This window comes from Podarcis liolepis (genome assembly GCF_965112155.1).
Source record: "Podarcis liolepis genome assembly, chromosome: 2".
NCBI classification, from domain to species: Eukaryota; Metazoa; Chordata; class Lepidosauria; order Squamata; family Lacertidae; genus Podarcis; species Podarcis liolepis.
The window spans coordinates 108,733,898-108,748,597 of record NC_139555.1 but is presented as its reverse complement, the minus strand read 5'-3'; the positions used below and the strand labels follow the sequence as shown (position 1 = coordinate 108,748,597).

General features: G+C 42.5%; 1 long non-coding RNA gene across 1 annotated transcript; it reads left to right on the top strand.

Moving 5' to 3' along the window:
• The first annotated feature begins 6,687 nt into the window (after positions 1-6,687).
• LOC310702093 lies at positions 6,688-13,946 on the top strand. The gene is made up of 2 exons (XR_014523222.1): positions 6,688-8,837; positions 12,393-13,946. It is a non-coding gene; the product is annotated as an uncharacterized lncRNA (long non-coding RNA).
• Positions 13,947-14,700: the final 754 nt, after the last annotated feature.

Sequence of the window (14,700 nt, the reverse complement as noted above, 5' to 3'; positions counted from 1 at the left end):
AAAACAACACTACAATACATAGAAAAAAAGAGAAAAAACCAAGACATAAAAACCAATGCCACAATACAGCAAAAAGATAAAAAAGAAGGGAAAAAACCCCACAAATCCCATATTACATATCTTTAACTTCCATTTGCTTGTTTCATTGACCTCCTCACACCTCCCTTTTTGTATTCTAGTTTAATTGATTATTTCAGCAAATTCTTTCCATCTTTCTCAATTTTTACTAATTTATCTTAACAATTTACCTATTAATTCACTCAACAAATCCTTTCCATCCTTTCCCCATATTCTGTTATTCAAATTAGGTACCTTAAGTTATTTAACCTTATCTTACCAAAAAATACTTTAGAGCTTAACACTTAATACTCGATTATACATAACTCCTGATATCTTTTCTACTAGAGTCATATAGTTTCATTCCAACATTTCCCCTAGTGTTCATTAATTTTGAGCTAATTCCCTAGGAAAAAAAAAATCTTTATAAATTCTCTTCCAATCTTCATCCAAGGTCTCTTCTTCCTGGCCTCGGGTCGTGTCAGTCCTTACTGTCCATTCCATCTAGTCCATCAACCTGGTAATCTAATGTCCGAGGCCCTTAAGACTCTTCCATGTCCCTTCTGCAGATCTTCTTCTTCTTGTTTATACTTGCACTTTTCCTTGTCTTTTGTTGGTCTCTTTCTTAGTTTCTTTCCTTTCTCGTTGGGGAGTAGGTCTCTGGGGGATTCCAACCCAAAATTATCTTCGTCTCCCTTCATCCAACCAGCCCATTCCCCAGAGTCCCACTCCACACAGTCATCAATGTAGTCCAAAAAATATTTAAAGACATATTTCGAGGTCTCTCCAAAGTTAAGAATCTCCTCAGCTCCAGACTCCCCCGGCCAACTTCAATCTTCAAAGACAGCGGCTTATGCTCCTGTAGGGCCTCGGGTCTCTCCATTTGTATTATTTGAGGTGCAACCGCAACCTCCTCCATTATCTTCTGCACTTGCTCAATCAGTACAGGTTCCTGAGTTGGTCCCTGAATAGTTTCTGTATCAATATTCCCTGTTTGCCCACAGTTATTATCCACAACAGTCATCAAATCCATTTTCTCATTCATCAAATCCACCTTCTCATGCATCTGTTCCAGCAAGGCACTTGTCTTGCATAAAGCAAGCGCCAAAACTTCCTCCCAGCTCATATTTAGTCAAGGTCAAAAAGGCCTGGTCCCACGATCTTAATCTGACAGCTGTAGAGTCCTCAAGTAGACGCAGCAACAATTTAGCAAGCTCCCTCTAGAGGAGACAATTTCTATTTGTATCCATTTTTTTAAGGCAAGTCCAACAAAGGAAAATTACTTTCGTTTTTCAGATATTTTGTTTCTTTAGAATGCAGAAGGCAACATTGGAATCAATTTATTTCTCTTCTTTAGCTATCTGTCAAAGTATTTCATCCACAGTTAATGAACTTCTCCAAGAATTTCTGTCTCTGACACCCCGTTCCCAGGTTAGAGACGGTGGAAACTTATCTTTCTTCACTCCCTCTCCTGCAGGCATTAAACAAAGTCCCCCCCGTTCTCCTGCTTCCAAGGGGGTTCCAGTAATTATAAATGAAGGAAATTTAAACTTTTTAAATGACTTTCCAGGCTTTAGCTTACAGGGTTTTTGTTTGTTTTTTTTTATAAATTTTTTTATTAGTTTTACAAAAAAATTTAAAACAATACAAACATATAAAAAGACATACAAACACGTATAGTTTCATAGCCTCTTTTTCGTAAACCTTGTTTCTCAGACTCCCCCATACCTCCCCTTTCTGCATCCCAGTGTCCAAATTTTTTTAGCAACTTCTAAATATTTCTGTCAAGCCTCTGTCCTCTTAATCTTTCCTTCAGTCTAATCTTATGTCACTGTAACCCTTTCTTTCTCAAAACCTCAACATTCTAACATTCATCGAGTTTATAGTAGTCCTTAAGATAGATTTTAAATTTCTTCCATTCTTCTTCCGCCGTCTCCTTCCCCTTTAGCTTACAGGGTTTTTGCTTCAGTCTATGTACAAAAAGCGGAAGGCGGACTTCCTGTTTTGAACCTTCCCGCTTCGGTGCCAAATAAAAATATTTCTTGATCCAATTTTCCGTTTCTACTCACGGGTACTTGTTTTAAATTCAACTGTCCACAGGAAAAAGTCAGCGCTCTCCGGCAATGGCTGTGCGGCTTCACTCTGTGAAAGTAGCAGTCAGTTCACAGCACCCGCCGCTCACCCCACTTCACTCCTGGTGCCCTGCCGAACCCCACGTTCCCAGGCTTCCTCCGCCTGGGATTTCTAGCGGGTCCCCACCTTCGCCACGGCGGGAAGACCCAGTTTCCACGGAACCTGTTCCTCCGGTCGGAGGAACTCCGCCATTCGCCGATGGCGCTGACCTGGAAGTCCTCGATTTCTGTTCTCATCCTGAAGCAAAGTTCTTAACCTGAGGTACTATTTCTGAGTTAGCGGAGTCTGTAACCTGAAGTGTATGTAACCTGAAGCGTATGTAACCCGAGGTACCACTGTACTTAGAGCTGTGTTTACCAACCCTTTCCCCCATGTAGCACTAGCGATGGAGGAGAGCTAGAATCAATTTGCATTTAAAGCCAAATCTATTGATTTTTTTTTACTTTCTTTAAAAAATTTTTTTTTAATTGGTTTTACAAATAAACACAAACGAGTAAAAACATAACTCTATGAGATTCTCCGAATCTTGAGACTTCCCCCCATCCCCTTCATGGAGTCTTATTTTGAACATCTACAACTGCATATTAATCCTTATTCCAATTTTTATATCAAACCATATTGTCCATAGTGTCCCCCCCCCCCACTTCAAGTGAGTCAAAATCCTGCTCTTGTTTCCATCTGCTTACAGTGGTCTCCTAAGTAACTTATCAAGCTTCCCCCATTCTTTTATAGTTTTTATCCTTTTGGTTTCTGAGTTTTACAGTCAGTTTTGCGATTTTGGCATAGTCCATCAGCTTGGTTTGCCATTCTTCTCTGGTAGGGACCTTGTCTTCTTTCCATTTCTGGGCTAGTAAGAGCCGGGCGACTGTTGTTCCATACATAAAAAGTCTTTTCTGCTCCTTTGGTATGTCGGTACCTGAATTTTTTACTCTCTGAAACAATATGAGAACCAAAACACAAATATCCTTCAAAAATTTACATTCATCTGAATTTTGCAGTGTAGTCATCAAATATTCACAAAAATGCATATACTAGTGGCAACTGCATTAAAGTGAATTTATTAGTGAAAATAGGGACATGGGTGGTGCTGTGGGTTAAACCACAGAGCCTAGGACTTGCTGATCAGAAGGTTGGTGGTTCGAATCCCCGCGACAGGGTGAGCTCCCGTTGCTCGGTCCCTGCTCCTGCCAACCTAGCAGTTCAAAAGCCCGTCAAAGTGGAAGTAGATAAATAGGTACCACTCCGGCGGGAAGGTAAACGGAGTTTCCGTGCGCTGCTCTGGTTCACTAGAAGCGGCTTAGTCATGCTGGCCACTTGACCAGGAAGCTGTACGCCAGCTCCCTCGGCCAGTAAAGCGAGATGAGTGCTGCAACCCCACAGTCAGCCACAACTGGCCCTAATGGTCAGGGGTCCCTTTACCTTTACCTTATTAGTGAAAAGGATATACAGAAAGCATTATATGCCTGCAGAAAGGTGTACATGTTGGGATACTGCCAGGTAGACAAAGTCCATCATGACTCCACGTCGCCTCCAGACGTCCATCTATCTCCCGTAGACACGCAGTATCAGCAATTAGCGACATGAGCTCCAGAAATAGCTTGCCACATTCCAGAGCTGATGTACGCTCTATCAGCAGATAAGATGCACAGCGAAAGATGCATGCAGGAGAGCATTATTTAAGTTTATTCAGCGTTGGTCAGAACAAAGAAAAAAACATGGCTGCCTGCTTCAGTGTCCAGGCACACAGAGAGAAACGAAAGCATAGACACAACAGAAACATCCTATCAACAGGAAATACGCAGACTGTGTGACTCACAAAGCCTGCTCCCTTTTAAGGTGGAACGGAAATATCCTAACAGTACACTATGGAGGAATATCTGTCCTGGTCATAGAGGCGTAGCCTGCAATCCAATACTCTTGCTTACTTCCAAGGAACTCAGCAGAATCTATTGCCAAAGAAATGTATACAGGATGGCTGCAGAACTATTGTTGTCTTTGTTTCCTTGGATGTCTTGTTAGTTGAAAGCAACAGGCCTTTCTTTTGATAATAATCCTTCCCCGTTCAGAAAGCATCAGAGGGCCACCGATATATGGGACATTCTGTGCAGCATTCATTTTTTTAATTTTTTTTTTAAAATGATATTTATTACTTTTCGAACAGTTTCAAGACAACACTACAAACAAAAAAAAGAAAAAAGAGAACAATACAAATACAATACAAAAACACTACATACAGAACAAAACAAAAATAAACAAAAATAAACAATTTAAAAACACCTCAAACATTTTCAATATCTTATCTTTCATTCGCTTATTTCCAACGACCTCCTCACACCTCCCTTTTTGTATTCCACTTCTATTAATTGTTTCAGCAATTCCTTTCCATCTTCCTCTGTTTTCTATCCTATAATTATCTTAACACATTCTTGCCTTATTTTTTCCTTTAATTTTCTATTAATCTATTTATACTTAATTCCTTATAACATTTCTACTAAAGCCATATAACTTCATTCCAACATTCTTCTAACATTCATTAATTTTACAATATTTCTATAAATAGTCTTTAAACTTTTTCCAATTTTCTTCCCCCGACTCTTCTCCCTGATCTCAGATCTTGCCAGTCATTTCCTCCAATTCCATATAGTCCATCAACTTCATCTGCCATTATCCAACACTTCAGTGCTTTCAAGAAGCAACCATTCTCTCAGCCAGCAAAAAGCAGATGGTTCACAACAAAGTTTAGGGGTCTGGCAGGGCAAGTCCACCTCCTTCTTTGGCATCCATCAATATCTTAAATTTTACTCGAGGCTTCCTGCCCTGCCAAACAAATCTAGAGACGTCCCTCTGCCACCTCCTGAAACAATCCATCCCATTCAAAGCTTGCAATGTTTGAAACAAAAGCAACATCCCCGACAACGCAGCAACCCTCATCTCCACCACAACAACTCGGCCCAACAATAACAACTTCAGATTTGTCCATATTTCCAAATCCCCCTTCTCTTCAATCCAATGTCCTTCACAGTTATCCTTGAATAAATTCACATTTCTGGCGGTCATACTAACCCCCAAATACCTCTTTTTCTCAACCGATGTTAGTCCTGTCTCCTCCTGAAACTGTCAAGCTTTCCTTTTCCTCAGGCAGGGCTCTGATCCTCAAATTCATCTGTTTCTCTTTAAGTTCAATCATAACCAATGTCAGCTTATGTTCATCAAGTTGTCCTTGTATGGATGGGACTCTCTCTCTCTCCAATTGTATTACTTTACATTCAGCAGCAAGGGTTTTCTCCTTGACTTCATCCGCAGTTTGCCGTATCAAAGTAGATTCCTGTATCAATTTCTGGATGGTTTCTGTATTGGTATTCACCTTTTGTCCCAGATTATTTAAACTTTCTGCAATTAAGTCTATTTTAATATTTGCAACATCCACTTTCGCATTTATCACGTCTGTTTTCTTGTGAAGCTGTTCCAGCGAATCATTTATTTTCACTAATACGACCGCTAAGGCCTCTTCTGTCGACATTCCATCTGTTTTCTCCTTTCCATTTGCCATAACACTTAAAAGATTCAAGGTCAATCCCAGAGTCTCACAATTCTTTATCTTGCAGCTGGAAATTCCCCTAGCCCAGCTCCTATAGAGCAACCAATTTCAAAAGCTTCCACTAGGGGAAAACAGTTTCTATTTGTATTAGTCAGTACTGTCCTCTTTTAAACAATGTTCCAATAATCCAAAGTTAGTTTCAGTTTTCAGTTACTTTTAAAAAACAGCCGGAGATGGTAGAAACAATGTATTCTCTTGTTTAGCTACCTGTCAATGAACGTTCTAAACGCTGTCAATAAACATTCCAAAAGACATCGAGCCTGCTAGCAGCCCGTTTCCAGGGTCTGAGTGGTGGTATTTTAACTCTCTTGACTCTCTCCTACAGGCATATTCAGTCCACCAATTCCCCCCCTCTTCTCCTGTCTCCAAAGGGGGGGGGGGTTAGTTCTTTGCCGATGGAGATTTAGGCTTTTTACAAAAGGCTTTCCAAGACTTCAGCTTGCAGGCTCATTGCTTTAGTTTATTTACAAAAGAGGAGGCGGACTTCCTGTATTGAACCTCCCCGTTTCGATGCCAAATTAAACGTTTAAAAATCCATTTCCCCCACTTCAGCTCTACTCATGGGTAATTACTTTAGAGTCAAATTGTCCACAGGAAAAAGTCAGTGCTCTCCGGCAACAGCTATGCGGCTTCGCTCTGTGGAAGAAGCAGACGATTCGAAGCACCGCGCCGCTCACCCCATGTCGCTCCGGATCCCCGAAACCGGGTTTCCCTGCGAGTAGGGGAGGCGCAAAAGGTGCCCGCCGAATCCACATTCACAGGCTTCTCCCGCCTGTGATTTTTACGGGTCTCCGCCTTCGCCGTGGCGGTAACAGACCCAATTTCCCACGGGGCAAATTCCTCCCGATCAGAGGAATTCCTCCATTGCCGGAGGCACCAACCCAGAAGTCTCCCATTCTGTGCATCATTCAGCTGACCTTTTAGGCCATTTGGATTTGTCTGAATCGTCAGTACATTGTGTGTTGAAAAGCCCAAGGAACCTCTGCCCACACCCCTGTTGCTCTTCAGAGCCATCCCAGCATATTGGCAGAGGTGTCTTCTACCTTTCAAGATCCCCGGGATGAAGTGAAAAGCCAGCAAGGTTCCTCCCAGCCTTATACAATGGAGGTATTGGTAATTGCCAGGAACACACATCAGATAGTATCAGGTGGCTTCTGAGGTCTGGGACATTCTGTGCAGCATCCAGCTCACCCCTCAGCCAACCGAATTTGTCTTAACAATCAGCACATTGTGCATCAAATATCCAAAGGCAACCACTGCCCTTCGTTCCTGCTGCTCTTCAGAGACACTCTAGCATGTTGCCAGAGGCTTATTGTACCTTCCAAGCCAACCAGAATGAGGCTAGAAGCCAACAAGGTGCTTCCAGCCTTATATAAGGGATGTCTTGGACCCAGCTCCTCATCCTGAGCATCACATTGCTGATAAGAGGTTGAGCGACTTCTGTTTATCAACACTGCAAGCCAGCAGTCTCTCATCTGTCAACCTTCAGAGCAGCTTCTTCATACAAAAAGCATTTCCAATGGGGAAGAGCTTCTTTCTGGATAACCGGGGCCTACATGTGGCTCAGGTCTGCCTGCTTGCGTTCTGTATTCTGCTTTGCCTCAAGTCCGGAGGTAAGTATTATCCCTTCCGTCCCTAGAAGAGGGAAAAGAAAATGAAGCCACTGGTAAACAGATGTTATTTCTACTCTTCTCTTCCTAAAATGGAGAAATCCTCAAGTTTTATTTTGAACTATGTCATGTATTAGCCAGTTTTGGAGGTGGTGTGGTGGGGTGAAGAGGGAACTTTTTAAATAGAAAGGCTCACAATACAAACACACAAACAAGGAATCTGGTTGCTGTTGTGTTGGTAAGTACTGATAAAGCATAGTACCAGCACTCAGTTGGGCCAAGGACTGAGGCTGTGTCAGAGTTCAGTTCTACAGTAGTTTGGAGCAAACTTCATGGCAGAGTTAAGCTTTCCTTTTATCTGAGGAAGCTGCTTTTTTCTGGCTGCTGATGAAAAACCGATCTAGCACAAAACATCTCACCATCTTTTAGCAAAGGGGTTTGTCTTGGTACAAGGTGTTGGGCACAGGACCATGGCACAAATTTGCATACAATTTCCATACCCTATTCTGTCCACATAGATGCAAATTTAGTCTGACTTTCAAAGAGAAAACCCACTTTCTCTTTTTGTTGGGGTAGAATAATAATAATAATAATAATAATAATAATAATAATAATAATAATTCTGACAGCAAAGGGTGCAAACAACATTCTGTAGGCCAGAGGTTTTCAAGCTTTTTGAGTCCACAGCTCTCTTAACCAACTACAGGAGCCCAGTTTTGTCACCCCTTGCCTGCAGAGCTGGCAGCCTCTCACCCTTTTTGGAACACCCTCCCTTGTGCAGGGCTCCTTCAGCCTCCTCTCCCCTTGAGAGTCCTCCAGGCGGCTGCTGCTGCTATCCTTGGTCTCTGAGCTGCCCCCTCCTGCCTCAAAGAGAGGTGCTTCCCAGAGGCACCATTCATCTGTGGAGCTTATAGCCAGGGCTGCTGCAATAAACAGTCGTGGAAGCTGTTTGGGAGGCAGAGACATGAGAGCACATCAGAGGAGGGAGGGAAGTAGAGAGGGACAGAGGCCAGTGTTGCCCGTGGTACCCCTGACCATCATTCAAGGCACCCCAGGGTGCCACAGCACACTGGTTGAAAGCTACTGCCGTAGGCATTAGCCGAATGTGTATCAATTGGTCCCTCCACAAATGAAGAGGGCAGTGGATGGGGCGTCACTGGCAGTGTGTTTTGCAGCACAGACAACTGCCCATTAGGGAAGAAAATAAGGGCAGTTGTAGGAGGGCTCAGGGCCTGTGGCTCCATAGCGAAGCCCTTGGTCTGATTTTGAGGCCCTTGATCTGATTTTGCAGAGACTCGCAATAATGCAAAACTTCCTCTCTTTTGCAGTAGATGCTGTACAATGCAACAAATGCAGTTCAGGTGCCCCAAATGCGCCTTGCAAGCCAAGTGGTCTGGTATGTGAAGGATCATTCTGCACATTGATGAAAGTATATGATGGTAAGCAGTCTTCATACCCTCCAAGATTTCTCCAATGAAAATAGAGATGTCCTATATAACAACAACAACAACATTTTTTATTTTTTATACCGCACCCATCTGACTGAGTTGCCTCAGCCACTCTGGGCGGCTTCCAATATATAAAAACATCACAAAACATTAAAAAACTTCATTATACAGGGCTAATTTGAGATGTCTTCTAAAGGTTGCATAGTTACTTATCTCCTTGGTTCGGGGTCCGCATAACTCCTTACCGTCCAACATTTCTCCGATGAAAATAGGGACGTCCTAAGGAAAAGTGGGACATTCCAGAATCAAATCAGAAATTGGGATAGCTTCTGTAAATCTGGGATTGTCCCTGGAAAATAGGGACACTTAGAGGGTCTGAGTCTTTCCTGTCTATGTTCGTCTTTTGTGTATGGCCGAAGCTAGAATGATCTGATGTTGAGGTGAACACAGGGTCCCTCTCCTTTCAGTAGTCATAAGAACACAAGAGGAGCCCTGCTGGATCAGGCCTAGGGATTCTGTTTCCACAGTGGCCACACACACAGAGAAATATCAAGGGCAAAAAGTATAAGAACAGTGGAGTGCAAGGTATTCTCAGGTGCAAAACTGTTTTACATATAAATGCAAACAGAGGTGTATATTAGGGAGGGAGAAAGGCCCCCATAGTCACCTTGTATCTGTATCTGACTTGATGATGATGATGATAATAATAATAATAATAATAATAATAATAATAATAATAATAATAATACTGGAGCCCCACTCCCCTCACGGAGTGTTTGTTGTGGGGGAGGAAGGGAAAGGAGAATGTTAGCCGCTTTGAGACTCCTTAAAGGGAGTGAAAGGCGGGACATCAAATCCAAACTCTTCCTCTAATAATAATAATAATAATAATAATAATAATAATAATAATAATAATTTTTATTTATACCTTGCTCATCTGGCTGGGTTGCCCTAGCCACTGTGGCTTCCAACACATATAAAAACATAATAAAACATCAAACATTAATAGTAACAATCTGACCCAATATAAAAAGTCACAACTTAAACAACTTGCAGTATATCAAGCAAACATTTAACAATCCATCAAAACCTAATAGTAAACAGTAAAATTAAACATCAGCAAATAGTAATTAAACAGTTTGTACTTACCAGGGTGGTGTAGTGTTTAACAGCGGTGGACTCGTAATTTGGTGAACCGAGTTCGCGTCTCCGCTCCTCCACATGCAGCTGCTGGGTGACCTTGGGCCAGTCACACTTCTCTGAAGTCTCTCAGCCCCACTCACCTCACAGAGTGTTTGTTGTGGGGGAGGAAGGGAAAGGAGAATGTTAGCCGCTTTGAGACTCCTTTGGGTAGTGAAAAAGCAGGATATCAACCCAAACTCTTCTTCTTCTTCAACCAATCTATAATCCATAAAGATAACAGCAAATCACAATGCATAAAATATCACAAAACATACAAAACCATGTAAAAGGATCAACTTGAGAAACAAAGACACACAACTATTTTTTTTTTAAAATCCCTGAACTCCTCTCTTCCCAGCTGCTGCTGCTGCTGTTCTCAAAGTCATGGTCTGGGAAAGGCTAGTGGGGCAAGGCAGGTGGAGACACAATTGCCTGATGAAGAACAGAAAGTCTCTCTCCCCTCACCTTTCCTAATTCTCCCCTCACTGTTTCTATCTTGCTCTGTGTACTCTCCACTTCAGTCTGTGCTCCAGGTTTTGGGTCTCAATGTATAAAACAAAGCCTAGTGTTCCATATTCACTATATAGGGAAATGTAAACAGTGGCAGACCGCCAGGTCTCATATTTCAGCCCTGCCCTGTGCGGTGTCAAAATTCGGTGCCCCCTTGCCTCTTCCCTTCCATTCTACATCATAGATACGGCCAGGGTTGCCATATTTTGAAGAGCAGAAAAGAGGACATTATGACTACTCTCAATTTAAATATCCCTTCTATATGTAGGCTATAGAAGCTGTGATATATTGCTTGGGGGAGAGGAGTGGTGCAGGAGAAGAGAAAAGGAAAACAAAACTTCAATCGCCAGTTATGTGTATATCTCATCCAGAAAGTATAGCCAGGGACATTTTGGCAAATTAACACCCCCCCCCCCACGACATAAACTTTACGTCTGAAAAAGAGGATGTGTCCTTAAAAAAATAGACACATGGCAACTATACCCCTGAGGCACTACGCCCAGAGCAACCGAACCAATTGTGTACCTCTAAATCCCCCTCTGATGTAAACATGACACTGTCCCTTTTCATGTTTAGCTAAAGCTATGTGGTCCTGTGGTCTAAAGCACTGAGCCTCTTGGGCTTGCTGATCAGAAGGTCGGCGGTTTGACTCCCCGTGACGGGGTGATTTCCCATTGCTTGGTCCCTGCTCCTGCCAACCTAGCAATTTGAAAGCACGTCAAAGTGCAAGTAGATAAATAGGTACCTCTCCAGTGGGAAGGTAAACAGAGTTTCTATGCGCTGCTCTGGCTCGCCAGAAGTGGCTTAGTCATGCTGGCCACATGACCTGGAAGCTGTACACCGGCTCCCTTGGTCAATAAAGTGAGATGAGTGCCGCAACCCCAGAGTCGTTTGTGACTGGACTTAACTGTCAGGGGTCCTTTACCTTTTTTTTTAAGGTCCAAGAGAAAAGCCAAGATAGACTGGGTCTCCCCGCTTGAAAGCTCCACAGGTTGGCAGGGTGTCACACCCCAGGGCCATTCCCCCCCATGTTTTGAGGAGTGTGACTCATCTGGAGTCATAGTCAAGATTGGATCAGGGGCTTGGTCTACCTCTTGATTCAGAGTAAGCACCAGTAATACCAGAGGGGCTGTGATGGGTTTGGCTCCGCCTGCATCTGGGCATGCCGGGACAAGATTAAAAGCATCTGGATAAGCCTCTTTGTGCTTGCCAGCTCCAGCAGGCTTGGTCTTCTTTTCAGGTGGAGCAACCTTTTCAAGTAAGGGAGCAGACCCAGTGGCCTTGGCCCTCTCAAGCGCATTTAAGCAGGCCAACACCTTGGACCATTGAGGTCCTTCCTTATTGGAGGATGAAACAGGCATGGGAGGACAGAGCTTGCCTATGATCTTAGGGACCTCCTGTGTCCTTCGCTAGGGCCACAATGAATAAATTCAACAGGGAAATGCAAACCAACAATAATTAGAAAAATACACGAAACAAACGGGATCAGATTGGGAAGTAGGGTGGCATTTACTGCAGCAAAGGCTTCCAGATTTAGGAAACTGTATCTATTTTAGATCATTGTGGTGGAAATTCTGAGGTTTGAGATTGTTATATTTATTTTCACATGTATCTGCTGTCACCTGATTTTATTTGAACGTTGGTTTTTTAGTAGTTTTAGCGCAATAAATTCCAAATTCTATTTTAGGTACATTTTAAAGGTGGAGTTCAAAAAGTATTTTACTTTGGTGTGGAGTAAACCTTGTCCCTTTGATATGTTCTCTACTCTTTTATGACATGGCCTATGAACGATCAATCACATTGTCTTCATTCACAAGTTAATACTCACAGAAATCCTTCCCTTTCTCTCTCCAGCTGGTGCAATGACTAAATACTACAAAGACTGTGGCGATGCAAAATCGAAAGCGTACTGTGGAAAAGATTGGGAAAAAGATAAAAAAATACATAAATTGTTATGCTGTGAGACTAATCAATGTAATTAATGATTGAGCAGTGATCCCTGGATCGCAAGAGGTTGCACTAAACTTGGGGTATCTTCCAACCCTCTAGTTCTGTGATTCTGTGAATATTGCATTCCTAAATCATTTCAACCTGTCCAGGGACCTCATGGTAGAGGGTGGGTAAGAAATTCTGTGGCGGTGGTGGTGTTATCCTTTCGAATGTGGATCTCAGAAAGACATAACAGTTTCTTTGTCCTTTCCGCATGGTGGAAGCCAGGTCTTCCTCCACCCATTGCAATTCAAATGACAGATGAAAGCTCTTTGCGGATGCCATCAGAACAAGCAGGATGCAGGGGAAAGGCAAGACTGCCTGCTCCCCTTTCCCATCCTCATCACCATCTCTGAACTGATGGCTGTCACTGTGACACAGGGAGCTTTCAGTATTCATGGAAGGTTCCCGCACCAAAGACCACTCCTTTTCCAGAGTCCTAAATGCATGAGAAACCTTCATGAGTACAGAAGCTTTCCCACTTCACAGTGCACAGCAACGGAATAACTGTCTATGCGTAGCTGTGAATCAAATACTATATTGGCCTGGATATAAGCCGCACCCGAATATAAGCCGCGCCTTTAAAATTCAAGGGGTGGGGGATAAAAAAATACAATACCCGAATATAAGCGGCTCCCTTAAAATTCCGCAGGCACTCACACCCATTCTGTTTTACCGTATGTCTGTTTCAGCAGTGATATCGCAAAAACCTAAGGCCTTGAATTTAAGTTGCACTTTAACTTTTCACGGTCGGAATTTGGGAAGAAAGTGCAGCATATTCGGGCCAATACGGTACTCATTCACAGCTTTGCTTCTCCTCTGTGCTCTAGGGAGCAGGTCCACTCATTTGTGTTCACTCATTTAGACATCCTTTCATTGTCTTATTGTTTGAAAAATGACACACACACCCCAAAAGTGCACAGTTTCCTTCGGAATTTGAGTGGACTGTGGTATTTCTTGATGAGGTCATGGGCACCTGCCAAGCAGTGCTGTGCGCAGTCTGCTTTCCTCGAAACAGCAGGACTCTTTATCTGGTTCCCATTTCCAGTAAAGCACATGTGGGTCATCCCCATTGGCCACATTCCCCATATCTTACATTAAGACCATCTTCCAACATTTTGAGGCAACATCGGTAGAGTTCCTGTTTTATAGATTCTTAGCTGAAGAAGATATACTTTTTAACCAGATGCTTCAGTGTTTTATTTGGAGTAAAGTTTAAAAGATGTAATTATGTTTTAATCTATATTTGTTGCCCATGTAATTGTTGTTTCTTGATTTCCCCCTTGAAAACATTGTTCTTTGTATTTTCCCTTCCTCGGGGTTCATTTATGTGTGATGCGCTTACATCTGTCATAAACTGAAATGCATTCACTGGTCTTCTGTTAATGTAGTTGCAGTAAATATTTCACACTGATTTCAGTCCCTTGTCCATTATATATATTTGCTCACTGCCCTCTCACCTGCTGGGGGAAAGTGACAGGGCGCACTGTTTTGAGTGTTGGCAAGAAATAGGCAGAGTGAAAAATAAAAGAGAAAAACTCAATTTTGGATTAAAAAACACACACACCTAAATTCCAGCCTTAGGGGCAGTGGATATATAAACCTCTACTAATAATGAAACTACAGTGGTATCTTGGTTCTCAAACTTAATCTGTTCTGGAGGTCCGTTCCAAAACCAAAGCGTTCCAAAACCAGGGTGCGCTTTCCCATAGAAAGTAATGCAAAATGGATTAATCTGTTCCAGACTTTTAAAAACAACCCCTAAAACAGCAATTTAACATGAATTTTTACTATCTAACGAGACCATTGATCCATAAAATGAAACAATAAACAATGTACTGAAATCACACAATCAATCAGTAGCTGAACTGGGTTCCACACAGTCACAAAAACAAAACAAAAAGAGCCACAGAAACAAAAACACAAAAACAAAATAGCAAAAACAGACAGACCTCAGCGTAACACTCAAAACAAAAGTGTGGCACTCAAATTGGAAGCGTAAAACTCAAAATGGAAGTGTAACACTCAAATCGGAGCACGTTCGGCTCCCGAAAGAAGTTTGCAAACTGGAACACTTACTCCCGGGTTTGCAGTGTTTGGGTTCCAAGTTGTTTGAGTACCAAGGCATTTGAGAACCAAGGTACCACTGTATAGCAATATTAAAATCTAATGA